Source organism: Polypterus senegalus, chromosome 9, assembly GCF_016835505.1.
Source record: "Polypterus senegalus isolate Bchr_013 chromosome 9, ASM1683550v1, whole genome shotgun sequence".
Lineage (NCBI taxonomy): Eukaryota > Metazoa > Chordata > Cladistia > Polypteriformes > Polypteridae > Polypterus > Polypterus senegalus.
In genome coordinates, this window is record NC_053162.1 from 3,766,918 (window position 1) to 3,790,463 (window position 23,546).

A 23,546-nucleotide genomic window follows, 5' to 3' on the forward strand; every position below is an offset into this window, starting at 1 on the left:
GACGGGTGGCCTGCAAGCTCGGCGATGGGATGTGGAGCAGGAGAAAGGGTGGGGGAGGAGATGCAAATGTGTGGCACAACTTAGAAATGGGGGGCAAGCAAAAGAAGAAATGCAAAGGCGTTCTCTGTCTGTAAGCAGGTCGATAGGAAAGGCACTATATGATAGACGGACGTGAATGGTGAAACATAACAGATAGAGAGATAACAGTGATAAACTTTATTTATAATGCGCCTCTGAGAGCCTCGGAAAAGTTACAAATGCAACGATATATACGACAAAGTGGGCACTGCTCACCTTATCCCGGTTTTACGCCTGCCTGTAAATGCAAAGACTTGGGCCAGGTTTATACGCGACGCGATGTGTGCTCTGGTGGACACTCCTGCTATGCCAGCGCTTTACTCTTTACACTCGCCCACGCACTTTACGTAAATCTAGAAGATTCCATCAGGCGGCAGTGCGAGATATCATCACGGTGAGAAAACTTTAAAATCCGAGGACGCCCTGCCGATATCTCCCTGTAAAGGATGTTTAATGATTAAATCTATTAATACAGAGATGTGCCTATTCCAGCTAGCATTGGGCACAAGGCAGAAACAAAATCACTCAACGGGGCATCAGCACATCGCAAGGTGATCACAAGAACGCACAGACATTGGCATTATTTTAGCGTCACCAAATCCCCAAATCTGTATATCTTTGGAAGGAAGCCGAAGCCCACTGTGGAAACCCAGCAGAGAAACATGAACACTGCAGGCAGGGAACACCAGCGACGTTACTCACTGCATAGCAGAGACATCTCCACCCACAATAACAGCAGCCCAGGTGAGCAGAGAGCTGAGGAGACTTCGTGCCAGCAAAGCAGCGGGTCCAGATGGAGTATCGCCACGACTGCTGAAGGCCTGTGCGCTGGAGCTGGGGAGTCCTCTACAGTGCATCTTCAACCTGAGCCTGGAACAGGGGAGAGTCCTGAGGCTTTTAGGGGAAGCCAGTCTTTGTATCAATCCAAAAAGATGTTTTATGGGTTGAAAGAAGCCAATGAAGCCAAGAAGCTCATGGCCCCTCGTGGACCCCGTGATCATCAGAGGTGACTGTTCAGAGAGTGCAGACCTATACATACCTGGGAGTGCAGCTGGATGATAAACTGGACTGTACTACCAGCAAGAGTGACAGGGAAGGTCTACAGGACGGTAGTGAGACCAGCTATGTGATATGGGCTGGAGATGCTGGCACAGGAGACAGAGCTGGAGGTGGCAGAGTTAAAGATGATAAGATTTGCATTGGGTGTGACAAGGATGGACAGGATTAGAAATGAGGACATTAAAGGGTCAGCTCAAGTTGGACAGTTGGGAGACAAAGTCAGTGAGGCGAGATTGTATTGGTTTGGACATGTGCAGAGGAGAGATGAGGGGTATACTGAGAGAAGGATGCTAAGGATGGAGCTGCCAGGCAAGAGGAGAAGAGGAAGGCCAAAGGAGTGGAGGATACCATCATCTACATGATACACCGATCCCTCTCCCACTTAGACAGAGGTAGTGGTGCTGTAAGAATTATGTTTCTGGACTTCTCTAGCACCTTCAACACCATCCAACCTCTGCTCCTCAGAGACAAGCTGACAGAGATGGGAGTAGATTCACACCTGGTGCCATGGATCGTGGACTATCTTACAGACAAACCTCAGTAGGTGCGTCTTGGGAACTGCAGGTCTGACATTGTGGTCAGCAATACAGGAGCGCCGTAGGGGACTGGACTTCCTCTGGTCCTGTTCACCCAACATACATCAGACTTCCAATACAACTCATAGTCCTGCCACGTGCAAAAGTTCGCTGATGACACTGCAATGGTGGGCTGCATCAGGAGTGGGCAGGAGGAGGAGTATAGGAACCAAATCAAGGACTTTGTGTTAAATGGTGCGACTCAATCCACTTACAACTGAACACCAGCAAGACCAAGGAGCTGGTGGTGGATTTTAGGAGGACCAGGCCCTTCATGGACCCTGTGAACATCAGAGGTGACTGTTCAGAGAGTGCAGACCTATAAATACCTGGGAGTGCAGCTGGATGATAAACTGGACTGGACTGCCAATACTGATGATCTGTGCAAGAGAGGACAGAGTCGACTATACTTCATTAGAAGGCTGGCGTCCTTCAACATCTGCAATAAGATACTACAGATGTTCTATCAGATGGTTGTGGTGAGTGCCCTCTTCTACACGGTGGTGTGCTGGGGAGGCAGCATAAAGAAGAGGGACACCTCACGCCTGGACAAACTGGTGAGGAAGGCAGGCTCTATTGTAGGCACGGAGCTGGACAGTCTGACATCCGTGGCAGAGCGACGGGCGGCTGAGCAGACTCCTGTCAGTCATGGAGAATCCACTGCATCCACTGAACAGGATCATCTCCAGACAGAGGAGCAGCTTCAGCGACAGACTGCTGTCACCGTCCTGCTCCACTGACAGACTGAGGAGACCCCACACTATGCGACTCGGGTAAACGTTAACATTATACAAACTTATTGTCTGTTACACCTGCATTGTTATCACTCTTTAATTTAATATTGTTTTTGGTAGCAGTTTACTGCTGCAGGATTATGTGAATTTCCTCTTGGGATTAATAATCTATCTATTATATAGTGCCTTTCATATCTATCTATCTATCTTTTGTGGAGCCGACCCGGACACAGACAGGCGGACATGTTGTTTGTCACCACCACACGTATTTTATTTACAAATTATTTACAATAAATGGTCACTCAGACCCAGTTCATTAGTGCACAAACCCCAACTCTTAGTCCTGGCTGCAAAATGCCTCTCTTCGGGCCGCCTCCACTCTCTCTTGCCTTGTCCGTCTTCCACCCAACTCTATCCTTGAATGAAGGGAGACGTCCCCTTTTATCCTCTCCCAGACGAGCTCCAGGTGGCTCCCGGCATTCCCTCGTTGGCCACGCCCCAGCACGGCAGAAGTGCCGGCTGTACTCCCGGCAGCTCTCCGGGTGCCCTTCTAAATCTTCCCCCCAGCACTTCCTGGTGTGGCGGAAGTGCTGAGGGAACAGGTCCCCAAGGCATTGGGGCACCTCCTGGTGGTGACCATGGGCCCCTGCAGGGTGGGGCTTCCATGCCTTTAACCCGTGGCCCCCAAAGCAACCAGGAAGGTGGCCCCCACGTGATCCAGGGTGGGCGCAGACTCACATCCGGTCCCTCACGGTGTCCTGGCCGGGTCGTTGGCCCTGACATCCCGGACACTATCTATTATATAGTGCCTTTCATATCTATCTTATTGTGAACTTGAACCCGGACACAGGCAGACAGACATCGTTGGTTCCACCACACACTTGTTTATTTATAATATTTACACAAATAGTGCTCACGTGCACAAACCCCAGTGTCTCTTGCACCGATTCCCCCAACTGTCCAGGCTTCACAAGTCAAATGCCTTTCTCCTGGCCGCCTCCCGTCCTCTCTCTCAGCTCCGTCCTCTTCCACCCGACTCTCGCCTCTGACTGGAGGGAGGCGGCCCCTTATATGGGAACCTGGATGGGATCCAGCTGCTTCCCGGCAATTAGTCATAGCCACACCCCAGTGTGGCGGAAGTGCCGGCTGCGCACGCGGAAGCTGTCCGGGTGTCCCCTGTCGTCTTCCCCCCAGCACTTCCTGTTGTGGCGGAAGTGCTGGGCTCCAGGGATATTCAGGCATTGGGGCGCTGCCTGGCGGTGGCCACGGGTCCCTACAGGGCTGGGCTTCCAAGCCCTTAACCCGAGGCCCCCTACATAACCAGGATGGATGCCCCCTCACAGTCTGGAGGAGGCACAAGCCCTCCTCCGGCCCTCCTGGGCGTCCCGGCCAGGGACCACACTATCTATCTATTATATAGTGCCTTTCATATCTATCTATCTATCTATCTATCTATTATATAGTGCCTTTCACATCTACAGTATCTGTCTATCTATCTATTATATAGTGCTTTTCTATCTATCTATCTATCTATTATATAGTGCCTTTCATATCTATCTATCTATCTATCTATTTTATAGTGCCTTTCATATCTATCTGTCTATCTATCTTAATACTTGGGCTGCCTGGTGGGTCGTGGTACTGCATAGTCATAGTGCTCTAAAAGAGATGCCATCTTGAAATGGCCCCGTCCGTGAACCAAGCGGCATGTCCAAGCATTTCTTCATCTAGCTGGTTACTACCGCCGGTTCGTGCCATGCTTTTCGGAGAGAGCTGCGCCCTTGAGTGATTTAACAAAGAAGAGGGCTCCTAACATTGTGGTATGGGCTGATACGATGGACGCTGCATTCAGTGACTTGAAAACGGCCCTGACGTCAGCACCTGTTTTGAAAGCAACTGACTTTTCGCTTCCTTTTATCCTCCGGACGGACGCTTTGGACACAGGCATAGGAGCAGTGCTGAGCCAAAGTGTCGATGGTGCTGAACACGCCGTCATGTTCCTGATCCAGCAGTTTCTCCATTGCGATTAAATGGGCGATTACACAGTTGAGGTATTACCTCTTGGGTCGTGAGTTTACACTTGTCATGGACGATGAACCTTTACAGTGGATGGCCCTGCACAAGGAGTCAAACCTGTGAGTCACTGGTGGTTCCTTGATCTACAACCTTATAAGTTCTTTCCATTCCAACGCCGATACTTTTTCTCGCATTCACGACTTCTCAGTGCAGGACGCCCGACCTGACGGGTCTGGGCAGAGTGGGGGGTACTGTCACACACGCGTGTTTAGGAAACAACTAAAGGGCTCGAATACATGTGCACTGATTCTCTCTCTCGATCTCTTACAGACCATTCTAGGGAAATCCCGTCCGGCTCTGGGACAGCCAACGACATCACTTCCGGTTTCCGGTCCTGATGACATCACTTCCTGTAATGTCCTTTAAAGCCGGTATCTTGTGAATATTGAGTTAGTTCTGTTTTGGACTGAGTCATGTGAACATGGATCTAATGATTAAGAAGTTTTGCAGCCGGGAACAATTATACGGGTGGCTGCCTCAAACCTTTGCAATGTCTTGTGGTCTTTATTCTTACAAGATATAATATAAAAAGGAGGTACCCCACCCTTAGTAAGAAATCACATAGGAGAAATAACTTTGCTTCCTTTAATGATGATTTATGGGGCATAACAGACAGGAAGCCATGTCAAGACCTTTTTTGTTCTTTCTTTCTTCACCTTATACAATTTCTCATCTTAGGAATTTGTTAGTTTTCGCATAGCCCCTTGGGGTCAGAGATTGTACAGCGCACCCCTGGAGCAATTGAAGGTTAAGGGCCTTAATCAAGGGCCCAGCGGAGTAGGATCTCTTTTGGCAGTGACGGGAATTCGAACCGGCAACCTTCTGGATACCAGCGCAGATCCTTAGCCTCAGAGCCACCACTCTGTTGTGTACAGTCTGTCATTTTCGTCGCTGCGCTGGAAGGATTTTCAGGATCGGATAACGTTATCTCCCATCTGTCCGTCGGCTTCAAAGGTGTGCCGGGCGATGTTCCAAGGCTTTATACCTTTTCTTCATGTGCAGGCCCCCACTTAGGTGAATCATGCCGTTCCAAACAAGGCAAAGAGAAGATCCAATGTCACACTGACTAGTATAATGCCCGTTTTCGTAGTTGTCCCTTTCTTGTCTTCTAATGCTTGCCTAGCGTTTCTGAATGATGAGCCCCTGTGTGCTAAATCTGTAAGCTGTACATGTGAGTGGATTTATAAAATGTTTTTTGTACACAGCACAGTGACATATTAAACTTATATTCTGATTACAACGGGTCCCTATGTTACTGAAATCACATTTCTCTATTATAAAAAAAATCCTGGGAGGGAGACTAGGGAGACGAGACGTGATCTTCTCGGAAGACAATCTGACAGTGAGACAACATTTAAAACAAGTTCACGGACATCAAACCTAGCCGTTGTTGGAATGCTTTTGGCAGACACGCTTCATGTGCTCCCAGCTCTTAAAACAACGACAAGCAGAACACACAGCTCGCCAGCCGCAGCAAGAAACCAGCAAATGATCTGACCGCTTCTCCCTAACGCACATTTTCACAACGCGAGCGGGCAAAAGGACAGCTGCTGTACAGGCTTTGAAATGATCGACGTGCAGAGCGGCAAAAATAATACGCAGCTCGCCAGCAGCAGAAAGCCAGCAGATGATCCGACGGCATCTCCTTACCGCGAGTTCAGCTGGCCACCTTCACAACGTGAGCAGCGTTATACGTCCTGCAAAAAAGAGATGTAACCACATCCGGGGATGGAAATAAAGGACAAGTATTGTTTTTACAACATCACGCGAGACACAGCAGTGAGACGTCATTTAAAGCAAGTCCACGGACATCTAACCTAGCAGTTGTTGGATTGCTTTTAGCAGACACGCTTCATGTGCTCCCAGCTCTTAAAACAACGACATGCGACAAGCAAAACACGCAGCCCGCCAGCAGGAGCAGAAAGCCAGCAGATGATCCAACGGCATCTCCTTACCGCAAGTTCAGCTGCCCCCCCCCCTTCACAACGTGAGCAGCATTATACGTCCTGCGAGAAAGAGACGTAACCACTCCTGGGGCCGGAAATAAAGGACAAGTATTGTTTTTACAAAAGTTTTAAAGTAAAAGTGAAAATAATGCATATGTAACACTTCACATGAAAGTAACAACCTTTTAAATTATATATCCGGTAAACCAAACACGGGGGTGGGCGAGAAAAGTGAGCAGGGGGCTGAGCCCCCTAGTCTTGTTGAAGATTAGCAGGCAAAAGTGGAGCAAACACTCTCTTTCTTAAATGTACCCCCATAGATAAAAATCACAGGGGGTAAAGGTCTGGAGATCTGGGAGGCCATAGACACGGGTGTCCACCTCCAGTCCTGGAGGGCCGCAGTGGCTGCAGGTTTTCATTCTAACCATCTTCTTCATAAGTCACCACTTTGTTCTGCTAATTAACTTCTTTTGCCTTATTTTTGATTAACTTGACTCAGGCCTCTCAGTTGTCTCTTTTTCCTTAATGAGCAGCCAAACAATAATGAGACGCAAAACGTGGCCAGCTCACCTGTGCCCATCACACAATATCTGAAAATAACGAAAGGTGAAGGTCTCGGTATGGTTGATCTCTCAGGTCACCAAAACATTGTAACGGTTTCAATATCGACGGTCTTCGATCTGTCTATCTCACGGTTTGAACATCGATAGTCAGGTAGACAGACAATCCAGACCCCAATAAACGAATACAATCCAAGACACAGCGACTAAAAATGGCTTCATTTAACAGAATGCAGTCTGACAGGTAAACGAAACACAAAATACAACAACACTTTTTTTTCTCTCATGGACACCTGCCCCCCCCCTTTAAACCTATCTGACCACCTTTGACCCCAAGAGCCCCTGCAGGGACTGCTGGGAGATGCAGTTTTAACTCATAGTAGCACTGCTACAATGCTTTTTAACTCTTTAGTGCTTGGGACCCCTAGCCCATCACAGACCCCTTTGGCTTTGATTTCTGTTCTTGCCCATCTGCTCATCTGGTTTCCTCACTTTTCTTTCTGTCTTTGGGATGACAGCCCTCCATTACACCTTTATGACTCGTCGGACTCCCCTGTGATATGCATGTCTGAGTGGCCTACAATATCAAATAAATCTGTAAAGGAGCCAAGCCACTAGCAATAAAATCGTCTGCATTCTCTATTAATGTTTATTGCCAGCAGCTTACCTAACAATCTAAAAATATTTCAGTGTGGAAAGAATAATTTAAAAATGATCAGCTTGGCTTCCCTTCCTTTGTGTTTGCTAACCACAAGATGAAAACAGAATATAACAAAGAGAAGCGAGAGGCTTTGGCAAATTACAGGGTAGATGTGTTCACACTTCAGGCTGATTAGAGGTGGGAAATGAGCGCCTCGGTTTCCTTTACTGACTGAAACACTTTCATTAACCTCGATAGATAGATAGATAGATAGATAGATAGATAGATAGATAGATAGATAGATAGATAGATAGATAGATAGATAGATAGATAGATAGATAGATAGATAGATAGATAGATAGATAGATAGATAGAGATAGATAGATAGATAGATAGATAGATAGATAGATAGATAGATAGATAGATAGATAGATAGATAGATAGATAGATAGATAGATAGATAGATATGAAAGGCACTATATAACTGATGATAGATAGATAGATAGATAGATAGATAGATAGATAGATAGTTTAGTTTTAAAAAGATCTTTATTGTAAAAATAAGAACATCAACATAATATACACAATCGAAATGACGAAAACAAATTTCAGAATAAACAAAAAAACCATATCAAACCTCCATTACTCCCCTTTACACTCCTCCTACTCCACACATTAATAAGAAAACCAAAAAATAAAAAAATTCATTATAACACAAAGACCACCATTACTCCCCCTTTACACTCCTCCTACTCCGCACATTAATAAGCACGTGGTATTGATGCCCACCATTACTTTATCTTTCTCTTGCCCACCACAGTTAAATCAGAAGTTAAATTTCAGCCCCTTCATCAACTGAGCACAGCACCCCTTTCACCCCCCACACATTTTCAAACCCCCCCATTCTATTCATCTGTTTATAATACGCATATTCCATTCTTATTCTTGAATAAACATTCAATTTAAAAATCAAACAAATATCCGTAAGTTCAGATCCACGTTGCTTATTATTTCTACTTTTTAAAATGGCCAGCTTTGCTTCACCTAACAGAAAGTTGAACAGTTGTATCCTGCATCGAGTTTTCTTATTATATTTACTTCCAAAAATGAACAGGACTTCATTAAAAGTTCCAGTCAATTCGGTACACAAAGCTTCACAAAATCTGAAGAATCCCGCCAGTCGATAACAATACAAAACAAATGAAAACTGTTTCTTTCTGTCCACAGAAAATGCAAGAATCAGTTTCAGCTTCTTTAATAATTTTTAAAAAGGACTTGGTGGCAATGATCCCATGCCCGATTCTCCACTGTAAGTCTGCAGTTCTTTTGTTGCTCGGTGGCTTGTAGAACTCCCTCCACGCAGGCCCCCTGTGCCCCTCCACTGCCAGCTTCTCCCTCCATGGAGTGTCCAGCACAGACACCAATGCAGTGAAGTGAATCACCTTGACGCAGTACTCATAGAGCTCTCTCTTGGACAGAGAAGCAAAGCCCACCACTGTTCCTTTGGTGAAGTGAACAACTGAATGTTCTGGTAGTAATGAGAGGTCCACAGGGGCAAACATCCAACTTATTAACAGTGGAGCCGATGGATTCATTTAGCAAGTGGTAATCTTTAGCTATGGAGGACAGAAACTGCTGAATCATCCTGACTGACTTTACTTCGAGAAGAGAAGCCAAGACATCAGCATCAATGAATGATTTGGTAGTCGCATCATAAATCTGTGCCAGTTTCAGTACTTGATGCTTAATAAGAATTGAAACAAAACTGTCACTGTGCAAGAGGGGGCATGAAAAACAGAATTATAAATTAAAGGCTCATTTTGAAGCCACCCAGTTGTATTAAAGTTCCTCCTAAACACCACGTGCCATGTTAAAAGGACACCTCTGTAAAATTTTGGTAACACAGAAAGGTCCAGTTTTTGTAGATTTATAACCAAAAGTGCTTCATCAAACCCTAACCCGGCCACACGATGAAGGAAACTCAGCGCTAACTCCCTCCAACTCAGGGAATATGAAACGCAGAAAAGCTTCTGTAAGACTTGGAGCCTGAGGGCTGCAACTTTTGAGGAGATATCTAGAAGTCCCTGACCGCCTTCTTCCAACGGTAAAAACAGCAGACTCTGCTTTAGCCAATGCAAGCCATCCCAGAAGAAATCAAGCAATATTCTTTGGATCTTCTTTAAAAGCCCCAGAGGGGTCACCACACATGAGTTTGTGCCACAGCATTGAGGCCACTAAATTATTGATGACGATCACCCGCCCTCTGTATGACAGTTTAAGTACAATCCACTTCCACCTGTTCAGACGAGAGGTCACTTTCTCCAAGAGTCCCTCCCAATTACTCTCGTCCACCCCCTCACTGCCCAGGACCACTCCAAGATACCTGAAGCACTTCCTGTTCCACTTTAGGCCTCCAGGTAAGTCTGGTAGTGGACATCCAGACCAGGAGCCCAGTAAGAAGGCGTTACTCTTAGTCCAATTGATTTTTGCAGATGATATGTTCTCAAATAGTTGTTGACAATAAATTAAAACTTCAATGTCACCCTTCGATTTGACGAAGACAATAATATCATCAGCGTAGGCCAAGCATTTGAAATTAACATTTGGGCAGGATGGAAATGTCACCCCCTGTAGTCTCCGCTGCAGCTGAAAAAGAAACGGCTCAATGGCCAATGCGTAGAGCATGCCGGACAAGGGGCAGCCCTGCGAATCCCCTCCTGACTGGAAACGGTGCGCTCAGAGTGCCATTAACTTTTACAATCCCAAAAACGTTGGTGTACAGCAGTGCAATCATATGAACAAAATTATCACCAAACCCAAAACATTTCAATGTTTTAAACAAAAACCGGTGATCTACTCGATCAAAAGCTTTCTCCTGGTCAATGGATAATATTCCTAAATCCATCCCAGAAAGATTAGAGGCTGAAATGATATCCCGCAATGCAAAAATATTATCATAAATAGTCCTGTCAGGCACACAGTACGTCTGGCAGGGACTGACGAGCAGGTCCATCACAGTCCTCAGGCGGCTGGCCAGGGCCCTCGAGAAGATCTTATAGTCCGTGCACAGCAGGCTCACGGCGCCAGTTCTTTATTTGACAAAGGTCTCCTTTCTTAGGCAGCAGAGTGACGACTGCTCTTCTGCAGCTCAATGGTAATTCTCCATCCTGTAAGCTTTGTAAGAACACCTGTACACCTCGGCACCCAGCAGGTACCAGAAATGTTTATAGAACTCAGCTGGGATGCCATCGAGTCCTGGTGCCTTTCCAGTATTCAAACCAGCCAGTGCATCTGATAGCTCCTGAAAGGTGATGTCTGCCTCCAGCTTCAGCTTGACCGTGTCTGTAAGTTTGGGTAATCCGTTCAAATAGTCCAACATGGCGAATCATCAATTACACCATCCTTAAATAAATCGGAGATTAAAAGACACAGCAAAGTTCCTGATCTCCTCCGTGGTGTGCAGCTCGTGACCTTCAGCGTCCTGCAGCATGTGGATCACCTTACTCTCGGCCTCTTTCTTTTCCAGATTAAAGAAAAATTTAGTAGGCGCGTCCAAGTGATTTAAAGTTTGAAAACGCGAGCGCACCAAGGCACCTTGGGCACGAAGCTCCAGGAGTTCAGCAAGGGATTGTTTTTTAGACTTTAAAACAGCAAGCGTTTCTTCACTAAAGTAGTCCTGTAAAACGCTGTGCAGATTTGTGATGTCCTCCTCCAAGCTCTTCATTTCGTGAAGACACCGCCTGGTCACATGCTGAGTGTACTGCTGGCAAAAGACTTTAATCTGCACCTTCGACACATCCCACCATTGCCGAAGAGATGGGAATCTGGACTTGGTTTGAGTCCACTGCAGCCAGAAAAACTCAAAACACTTGAGGAAATGAGAATCCTCTAACAGGGAGACATTAAAGTGCCAAAGAGATTGAGAGGAAGGTTTTTTAGGGACAGAGACATTCATTCCCACCAGAGAGTGATCGGAGAATCCGACTGGGCAGATATAAGCCTTAGTAACCGTATTCAGCAGGTGCCTCAGACAGTAAAAACGGTCCAAACGCCATCGAAATGCACCCACCGCCCCTTTACCCAGGTGTACTGTCTATCTGACGGAAATTTACTTCTCCAGACGTCCACCAGGTCTGAGTGGTCTAATAAGGAGTGTAAAGCACGGACAGACGCTGGGTGAGGCTCAGCACCATTACGGTCCAGTAAGTTATTCTCCGTACAATTAAAATCTCCTCCGACCAACAGGATCTCCCCATTAACAAAGGTCTCCAACACCTTCCTCAGAGCTTTAAAAAAACAAAGTCTCTCACCTCCATTTGTTGGAGCGTAAGTGTTAATAAACACCAGATCTTGGCTCTTATCCTTCACCTGAACTACCAGGAGGCGCCCAGCCACCACCTCACTAATGTTAGTGATTTGTAAAGTTGACGTGTTAGAGAACAGTATGGCCACCCCAGCACTGACGTGTGAGCCATGACTCAGGACAGCCTGACCCCCCCACTCACGTAACCAGTCCGGCTGATTTCTAACATCAGAGTGAGTTTCCTGTAAGAAAGTGACCTGAAGAGCCTTTTGGTTTAAAAAGTCAAACAGAGCGGCCCTCTTTGCAGTCGCCCTACAGCCATTCACATTTAAACTCCCAATGTGTAAAGACTGCATTGATGATTCACAAATGGGAGTGAACAGTACTGCACAAGTCAACCAGAAATAAAAAAGTTTCAAAAAACTATCCATTATTTCTGAAAAATGGACTTTCGCACCCTGCTAATCACATTTTTAAGACGGGTAGTTTCCTTTTGGTCCATTCCCAGACGTGCCGCTTTGCGCATCACCCTTTGAGCTGACACCACAAACAATGGAAGGTCAGGAAGTGATCCTCCACTTTAACACCCTCTTGCCTTCGATGAAGTCTAAAACTTCCTAATACTGCAGTGTTATACCCGCCACTGAGTCTGTATTGGGACGAGGTCGTACTCCTCACTGAGACGTCAGTGTCACCGCCTTCGTGCTCACGATCACTCAGGTCGCTGTGACAATCACTCTGACTTCTAAGAATCCTGCTCGATACTTGCGATGACTCGCCAGCCACGTGACTTTTCTTTGCAGATTTTTTAGTGTCTGATTTTTCTTTTCGTTTTCGAGTACGAACTGTAAAATCCTCCTCACACCCCCACTCCTGCACTCTCCCTCTGATCGGTCTCGCCACTCACACCCGCTGCTGTTTCACTCCTCTGTCCTTCCACAGAGCTCATCTCAGTGCGCTCAGTCAGGCGCCCGTCAGCACACGCCGGTGTTTCTGCGATCACGTCTGTAGCCATAGCTTCATTCACAGCGGGGCCGACGGGCGCGGCACTCTCTGTGCCGATCATCGCCGTCTTATCCCCTCCGCTACTGACCTCCGCAGTCTCCGGCTCATTTGTACTTAGTTCTCCTTCCACAGACTCGCACTGAGCACTTTGAACGGACTCGTTTACAACAGGATCGCTGGGCTCAGCCAACGCATTCCTTCGGTAGTCAGCAGGCTCGCCTCAGGAGCGACTGCTAACACTACAGTGGGGTGCAAATCACTCACAACCTGTGCTCCGGTTACGAGCTCAGCTACCTCTGCAGTCTCCTCATCCTCCATACTGTCCACCTCCTCACCGCTTTCATACTCCGTCTCATCGCTTACTGAAGCAGGGGGAGCGCTTCGGCCCACCGGTAAAACGGTCTCATTTTTACATTGAGAGGCCTTGTGTCCGGCCCTCCCACAGTTAAAACACTTCATCGAGTCCGAAGTAACAAAAACCACATAATCACAGCCATCAACCTTGAATCTCAGAGCAACATTTATGTCCTCCTTCATGTTGTTTAACACCATAAAACCTGCCTCCTAAATGAAACAACGTGTTTCAATTCTCTCATTTTACAGCCCAACGGAATCATCACTATATCTGATAAAACCTGGCCATAGCGGCGGAGTTCCTGCACCAAAACATCATTCTTTAGGAACGGTGGGACATTTGAAATAATAATCTTTTTCGCAGGTGCTGACAGAGGTAAAACAGGAACCAAAGCGCCATTAATAATAATCCCTTCTACTATAAGTTTATCAACTAGAGATTCCTCGTTAAGAAAAACTACTACGGCTTTATTCATTCTTGATGCTGAACGAACATTCTTAAAGCCAACAACTTTACCGACAGCCACAACACACTCTTCAGCCGAAACGTGCGGCTCAACCAGTACTTTAGCCCCATGCGCGGGAAAGATTTTCATAAAACCTAGGCATTAGACCAGGCGACGACACTTTGGACGCGGCCATGGCTACACGCCAAAAGCCGCGTCTTATTTGATAAAACCCCCTGATATAGAAAAATAAGAAAAGGAGTTAGAAATAAAGAAAAAACTTACAGAAGACAGAAAAACACGTCCGACTTCCAACGAACGCCACGACTCAGCCACGCCCACCCCAGACCACACTAATCGAAAGACACACCGACAGCAAGACAGTAGCGAGAGATAGATAGATAGATAGATAGATAGATGTGAAAGGCAGTATATAATAATGATAGATAGATAGATAGATAGATATAAAGGCACTAGAAAGAAGAAAGATAGATAGATAGATAGATAGATAGATATGAAAGGCACTATATAATGATGATAGATAGATAGATAGATAGATAGATAGATAGATAGATAGATAGATAGATCTTCATTTGCTGAGAAGAAAAGCATTTTCTTTCCTTCTACTGTGGCCTGCAGGCGGGTCTCTAGCCCCCCAACACCAGACACAGACAGACGCTGGCACAAGAAGTTACAGCACAACATAGGCAACAGCACTTTTGTCTTCTCTGACTTTCTTTCTTTTCTTCTCTCTGCTTCCATCTCCACTCCTCTTCCTCCAGGCAAACTTCGTTCCTCTTCCTCCTCACTCTGGCCTCTGGAGCAGTACTTCTGGTGGCCATTAGTGTGGTCCATTACCAGGTGAGGTGGAAGCCTGACAAAGTAGGGCTTCATAATCCCTTCTGCACCCCCTGGTGGCACCCATGAAACCCAACAGGACTGAACTAAACTTCAACTCCCATGAAGTCCAGTGGGAATCGGAGTCACAGCTGCAAACCTTCCATCTAGCACTCTGGGGGAGATAATGGCCTGTGCAGGTTCTCCTCCCCTGGCACCCACCACACTACCTACCTGCATTGGTGCCACCTTCCTGCTCCAGAAGCCAGCTACAGCAATTCATCAATAACTTTATTAGTTTCCATCAATCTGTCAGGTTTGCAGTCAACATTTCCACCACAGCTCTACCATTTTTGGATATCAGTCTTTGTTTCAGCTTTGCAGGACTTCAAATCTCCGTCTATTACGAGCCACCCTACTCACACAGGTCCCTTCTCTACAGCTTCTTCCATCCCTGGAATATCAAAAACTACTGTTAAAGCCCCCATACCTGTCAGCTGGTTCCAGTTCCTGCTTATTTTGTTAAATCTTCTCTTTCCTCTCTAATAACTGACATCATACGTTCTTCCCTTATCGCCGGCGTTGTTCCTTTATCTCTTCAAACAGCTATGATAACTCTGATTCTCAAGAAATCTTCCACGGATCCCTAAAACCTAAATAATCAAATTAAAATTTACCTTTGCTTTCACAAACACTGTTGCCATGCAGGTTCACTCTCACCTGACTGACAATCGTTTGCCTGAATGATTTCAGTCTGGCGTTCCTCCATTTCACAGTCCAGAATCACCAAAGACCCGCTGATGGCAGCCGACTCTGGGCTGTTTGTGCTTCTCGATCTGAGCTCTGCCTCTGACACAAATCTCTCACGATATTGAGACAGGAGAATTGATTGGTGTCATTGGCCCTCCACGTCATCTCTCGTACCGTACACACTTTGTACACTTTGTACATTTCAGATGCCAAGTTTGCCCAGTTGCCAGTGGTGTTGCCCAGGGTTCTGTCTTGGGCCATCTTTTCTATTTATTATTTCTCTCCTGCCTTTTGGTCGCATCTTTAGGAAATGTGATGTTCATTTTCACTGTTGTGCTGACAACACCCAGCTCTGCTAAACCTGATTCCTCTCATCCACCTTCTTCCCTGCAGGAAGTCAAGTCCTGGTGGTCTGCTAACTTTCTCCAATTAAATGGTAATGAAACAGAGGATCATGTGGTAGGACCTAAATGACCCAATGTGATAATATTTCTTTAACTATTGGTACTCCAGATTAAGAGTTTAGGAGTCATTCTTGATAGAACCTTAAAATTTGAGGTGCACATATTAATAATATCACTCCATATACAGTTGTGCTGGAAAGTTTGTGAACCCTTTAGAATTTTTAATATTTCTGCATAAATATGACCTAAAACATTATCAGATTTTCACTCAAGTCCTAAAAGTAGATAAAGAGAAACCAGTTAAACAAATGAGACCAAAATATTATACTTGGTCATTTATTTATTGAGGAAAATGATCGGATATTACATATTAGTGAGTGGCAAAAGTACGTGAACCTTTGCTTTCAGTATCTGCTGTGACCCCCCTTACTAAACGTTTCCGGTAACTTCTGCTCATTCCTGCACACCGGCTTGGAGGAATTTTAGCCCATTCCTCCATACAGAACAGCTTCAACTCTGGATGTTGGTGGGTTTCCTCACATGAACTGCTCACTTCAGGTCCTTCCACAACATTTCCATTGGATTAAGGTCAGGACTTTCATTTGGCCATTCCAGAACATTCACTTTATTCTTCTGTAACCATTCTTTGGTAGAACGACTTGTGTGCTGAGGGTCGTTGTCTTGCTGCATGACCCACCTTCTCTTGAGATTCACTTCATGGACAGATGTCCTGACATTTTCCTTTAGAATGCTCTGATATAATTCAGAATTCATTGTTCCATCGATGAAGGCAAGCCGTCCTGGCCCAGATGCAGCACAACAGGCCCAAACCACAATACCACCAGCACCATGTTTCACAGATGGGATGAGGTTCTTATGCTGGAATGCAGTGTTTTCCCTTCTCCAAACATAACGCTTTTCATTTAAACCAAAAAGTTCTATTTTTGGTCTCATCCGTCCACAAAATATTCTTCCAATAGCCTTCTGGTTTGATCTTTAGCAAACTGCAGATGAGCAGCCATGTTTTTTTTGGAGAGCAGTGGCTTTCTCCTTGCAACCCTGCCATGCACACCATTGTTGTTCAGTGTTCTCCTGATGGTGGACTCATGAACATGAACATCAGCCAATGTGAGAGAGGCCTTCAGTTGGGGTCCTTTGTGACCTCGCCGACTATTACACGTGTGCCTTGTTCTTGGAGTGATCTTTGTTGGTCGACCACTCCTGGGGAGGGTTACAGTGGTCTTGAATTTCCTCCATTTGTACACAATCTGTCTGACTGTGAACTGGGATTTGTCCAGCCATCTGTGTGGGTGAAACAGGGAGACGACTGGCACGTTATCTCAGGGAGATATCTGAGCTGTTAACACCAAAGACCTCACAGAGCCGATGGAAGAACATTTCACGTCCCTTGATCACGGCCACACTCACCTCTCAGTCTGTGCTCCTTCACAGGGCTTCAAAGACACTTTTCACTTATTCCCACCCTGGGACCACACGCTCCTTCAGGTCTTAATGACCGACTCATTTTGTAATCTCACCCTTCACAGATCTTCACACCTCCTCTCGCTTTTTCTCCTTTCAACTGCACTGACTTTGTTTCGTTCTTAAGACCCCTGTGATGAAAGGTCCGTGGTGCAGTGCAGTTCTTAAATACAGTAAATCATCGCGTCCCATGAAGTGCAGGTACAAGCGAGCGGGCTTCACTCTGGGGTTGATTGGGGTGCTTGGCTGATCGCGCATACAACGTGCAAATGCGAGCGCAGCAGTCAGGTGTCTCACTCACACCTTGGGGTGGGTGAAGCACCACACCTGCACAGCAGAGAGTAGAGAGAAAAAAAGAAAAGAAACCGAACTGGGACAGAAGAAAGAAAGACTCAAGTGGCTTGCACTCCAGACCTTTAAGCCCTTCTGAACATTGAGCTCCGGACCCCTCATATGGGCTTTGACCAGCACTTAGATTATGAGGAATGGCCAGCAAAACAAGAGTTAAACAACAACCCTTTGATTCTCCTTTGTGGTGCACTACACGCCTGCTCAAGCCCACCCAACACCCCCATAAAAAAAGCACACAATACTCTCCATTATATTACAGTAGGTAGAAACAGCATGCGGTGTAATGTTAAGCTGCCACACCCAAAGTAGTCTCTCTTGTACTTGCTGTCAGCCAAAAGGTGGCACTGGTGGGCAAATTGTAACACCTGGATCCCCAGGGTCAAAACTGTGGGTCTATCTTGTCTGTATGGTCTTAGAGAGCAAAGATGCAAAGTCCAGATCAGTCACAGGGTGTAGGATTGTAATACTTGCTCTGAACCACCAGGTGGCATTAGTGTAGTGTGCAGATTGTAGAACAGGGAAAAAAAAAAAAACTGGGCCCCCCAGGTCAAAAGTTTGGGTTCCAATGTAGTCAGTTTTGTCCATATGGTGATACAGAGCACCTTTGCAAAGTATGGGCCACATTGCTCAAAGGGTATGGAATTGTATAGGAACAGACAGACAGACGGCTGGACAAACAGACAGAAAGTTGGACGGACAGACTGACAGAATGACAGACAGGCAGACCAACAGACAAACTGGTAGAAAGAAAGACAGACAGACAGACAGACAGACAGACAGACAGATAGACAGACAGACAGACAGACAGACAGACAGACAGATGGACGGACAGACAGACAGATGGGCAGACAGACTGGCAGAAAGACAGATGGACAGGCAGACAAACAGACAGATGGACAGAAGGACAGGCAGGCAGACAGATGGGCAGACAGACCGGCAGAGGAACGGACAGATGGACGGACAGACAGGCAAGCAGACAAACAGACAGATAGATGGATGGACAAACAGACAGACGGACAGAGTGACAGGCAGACAGACAGATGGGCAGGCAGACAGACAGACAGATGGATGGATGGACAGGCAGACAGACAGATGGGCAGACAGACCGGCAGAGGAACGGACAGATGGACGGACAGACAGGCAAGCAGACAAACAGACAGATAGATGGATGGACAAACAGACAGACGGACAGAGTGACAGGCAGACAGACAGATGGGCAGGCAGACAAACAGACAGACAGATGGACAGAAGGACAGGCAGGCAGACGGGCAGACAATTCTACAGATTCTGTAGTATCAGAGTAAGATGTCAGTGTTTAGCCAATGCAGACCCCCTCACCACCCGTACCCTCCCTTAACCATGGGATATTTCAACTCACAAACCAATTAATAGAGATGTGCTGAGGCAGAAATAATAATTTGAAGCATCTGAACAAAAATAAATCAATACAAACGCTGCCGTCTCAAAATGTTTCATTATTATTATCTTAACGCCACAGTAGTTTTGTCTTTAAGTGAAACCAATTGGCCAACCACAGGAAAAAACTCTGAAATTCAGTTTATCTGAGAAGCGCCTGACTCCGCCACAAGAGAAGCAGACGGGTATGAAGCAAAGGCTTTTTTTTTTTTTTTTTACTGGGTGGGGGTCCAAACTCCTCTATCTCAGGGACCCCCACAGATTTTTGGGGTACAACCAGCGCGCTTGCTTCAAAATTGTTGCGTAGAAGCGCCCAGAGACTACTCGGTTCTTAGAAACATACCTGGGGGGCCTCATTTATAAAGCTTGTGTATGTAAAGAAAAAATAAAGGGGGGCTTGAAATGAAACAGATTAGGGGCACGACCCTGTATAATGAAAATAAATCAAAAAGGCAATAGTCTTCATCACAATGATGAAGTAGACTTCTTTTCATACGGAAGTCCGATAGTCTGACTCAGAGTTGGCCAGACTGTTGGTCACATGGGTTCCAGGCAGGAAGGGGAGGGTCCAAGAGGTCCAAGGAGTGTGTGCGCAGCTAACTGCTCAAACATCAGGATTTATGAAAACAAACTTGATGGGGGGGAACCGCCGTATATTTACAGCAGCCCTGGCCCATGCGCAAGACACTGGGAAAAGAGGACACTCTCAATTAAGTAGGGAAATGCAGCCACACCAGATCAATGACGAGTCACGCATATAATAATTCATGTCACCAAGCCATTATTAGAATGTGCTTGGATGTGACAGACACCTCAAAAGTGTTGAATGTGACGCGCAGACTGGATTTCAGGTCCCTTTTAAGAGGGTCAATGCTGCGTATTTGTGCTGAAGATCCTTTTTGGTTTTTCATCACTTTTTATCGGCTACCTGTCGCCACTTCTCAGGTCACAGGAATCATCTCAGCCAAGCTTCATTCTGTTATGCCTGCTCTGCTGAAAGCCATTAGCCGATTGACATCAGATCTCCGTATGACATGGGTACACGTCCATAAAACCTAACCTGTTTCTGTCAACATAAAAGGTCCATTTGCAGCCATGTTGTGTGGTTCTCCAATTGACGTCATTCATAGTGCAATAAGGGCACCTAGCGAGAATGAGGTTGCTTTTGTTAACCATAAGCAGTGACACTCTATTAACACACAAGTCACCCGCGATGCCCAGATGAGATTGACAAACGTGGTGGCACGGTGGTCTGAGTCAATCCGTGATTCATTTATTTGTGACGAAGAAGCGTTGGCAGACGTGATGGTGCTGGACGTGGTGGCTGGCTTGTGGGCGAGGTATTACCATCGAATGAGAAATCACGTTAAACATACCAGTACAATAAAGTAGTGACGCATTTACAGTAAGGATGTATTAATTGTTGTTTTCATACAACACGTTATGTAAACACAATATTAAAGTGGTACGCTTAATACTTTGAGTATTCAAAAAATGAGTCACACAAAATTAAACATTATAAAAATATTATTTTAATGTCATAATAGTTATTTGTTTTCAACTTTACTTCACCCTTTTTTTTACAGCTCATTGACTCCATCGATAGGAGTCTTTCACTGATCCTTCCAAGTTCAAACCGAATCATCATTCGAGAACAAGCCACAAAATTCTTGATCATTTGATTCACCATCTTGTAGCAGAGCAAGTCATGTCAAGTCAAGTTGGGGAGCCTGCACTGGTAGAGCGCATTGCCGCACCCACTAAATGTCGAAACAGCTCAGGGTGACTTTGGGCAACCCTCCAGGCAGACATGTGGTCCAGTCCCACCCTCCGGAAATGACCCTCTATCTGACACAGCCAGGTGTTACGTGGGCGACCCCTTGGCCTGGTCCAGCCACTTGGGTCCCCAACAATGAGGATCTTGCGAACCAGATTACCCTCGGGAAAATGTGGAACATGGCCGTAGTGCCGTAACTGGCACTCCCTCACAATACACAAAGTCACACCAGTGGTACCCAAGGATTCTCTGAAGAGACACACATGAAGGAGTCCAGTCTTCATCTCAGGTCACTGGATAGCGTCCATGTCTCACAACTCACAAACAGGTAGCGCCAGGACTTTAAAGACTTGGACCGTCATCCTATTTCAGAGATTTCAGGAGCGCCACACACCCCTTTGTGGTGACCTCATGACCCCCCATGCTCTCCCAATCCATCTTCTGACTTCATAGGAAGAGTCACCACAGTCACATGAATGTCACTGCTGATGGCCGTGCCCAAGAGGTCATTAAAGGCCTGACTCTTTGGTTTTTATCAGGACACTCACAAGCCGAGACACTCAGACTCCTCACTCAGTCTCTTGAGCGTCCCGATCAGAACCTCCATTGACTCTGCGAAGATCACAGCATTGTCAAAATCCGTGAATCTTTCTTCACCAACAGATGCCCCCAAGCCGCTGGACCCCACGACCCTGCACAACACCCAGTCCATACAAGCATTGAACAGAGTAGGAGCAGAACACACCGCTGACAAAACCCAGAATCAACTGGGAAAAACGCAGAGGGTCTGCCTCCACTGTGCACACCACTCCCAGTACCAGTGTACAGGCCAGCCATGATATCCAGCAACATCAAGGGGATCCTGTGAAGTCTCAGGATGTCCCACAGGGCAGCTCGATCAACTGAGTCGAACGCTTTGCGAAAATCGACAAAGGCTGCAAAGAAACTCTGCCGATAGTTTGCGCTCCATGAGAACCCAGGATGCGGTCGATGGTGGACTTCTTAGGCGTAAAGCCAGACTGTTCCGGTCGCTGGAAGGTGAGCAAGTGATCACGGATCCTATTGTGGACGACCCTAGTGAGGACCTAGCAGAGCTACATGATTTAAGAACTTCAACTCCCAGCAGACATTGCTGTGGCCCTGATTGGATGACTGAGGTGAGTGCAGGGGCTGCTGGGGAACAAGATCGGCCAGCGGGAGCTTGGAAAAGGGAAGTCGGCTAGAGAGTAAGCTTGTTTTGTCAGCAATGCCGTCACCTGTGGATTCTCGTCTTTTGCCTGGATCGGGAGTGGATTGGGTCTCAAAAGCAGCCCAGGCCTCCTTCAACTAGTGAGGTGACGACGTTGACCCATTCAGTCCGATATTCATTGTCATTTTCTTAAAATTCGTGATGAGTACGCAGCTCGCCTATGATATGAACTCTGTCTAAACTGTTGCCAAACTTAATCTGTATGCTGTTGTTTAGACACAACTTAAAATGTCATGAAATGCTTAGAAATAAAATTTAATGAAAAATAAAAATGTAGTAACATGGCTTACACGTCATTCGAGTACATGTCAAATGTCAATGTCATGTCCAAGTGCCAGTACCCTAGTAGGCTAGCAGCTGCTCATTTACAATGGAATAAATGATAACCGAGGTTGTTTTGTTGACTGCGCTACTGACTACATCAACTTCTGGATGGACATTGTAGTTCCAGTAAGACCAGTACGCTGCTATGCTGACAACAAGCCATGGGTTACAAGTGACATCAAGGGCCTTTTGAACAAGAAGAAAAGGGCTTTTAAAGATGGTGATCAGCATGAGCTCAAGTGCGTGCAGAAGGAACTCCGAGTCCAGCTCAGGAGCAGTACAGGAGAATGCTGGAGCAGAAGTTGCAGAATAACAGCATGAAGGAAGTGTGGGATAGGATGAAGATTATCTCTGGCTGCAGCTCGAAGCGGGGTGCCACCATCGAGACAGACGTGGAGAGAGCAAACCAGATGAACAACTTCTTTAACAGGTTTGACCACCCTAACCCACTCTCACCTCGGAGTACTGCACCCTCCACCCATCCTTCTGCTGATACCAGCATAGGTGAGACATCCCCACACACAATTACAGCAGCACAGGTGAGAAGAGAGCTGAGGAGACTTCATGCCAGCAAAGCAGCCGGTCCAGATGGAGTATCACCACAAGTGCTGAAGGCCTGTGCGTTGGAACTGGGGAGTCCTCTACAGCGCATCTTCAACCTGAGCCTGGAACAGGGGAGAGTCCTGAGGCTTTGGAAAACATCTTGTATCACCCCAGTCCCAAAGGTATCACGTCCTAGTGAGCTGAATGACTTCTGGCTTGTCGCTCTGACGTCACATGTGATGAAGACCATGGAGCGGCTGCTGCTTCACCACCTAAGGCCACAGGTCTGCCGCGCCCTCGGCCCTCTGCAGTTCACATACCAGAAGAAGGTGAGAGTGGAGGGTGCCATCATCTACATGCTACACTGATCCCTCTCCCACTTGGACAGAGGCAGTGGTGCTGTAAGAATTATGTTTCTGGACTTCTCTAGCACCTTCAACACCATCCAACCTCTGCTCCTCAGAGACAAGCTGACAGAGATGGGAGTAGATTCATACCTGGTGCCATGGATTGTGGACTATTTTAAAGACAGACCTCAGTATGTGCGTCTCGGGAACTGCAGGTCTGACATTGTGGTCAGCAGCACAGGAGCGCCGCAGGGGACTGGACTTCCTCTGGTCCTGTTCAGCCAACATAC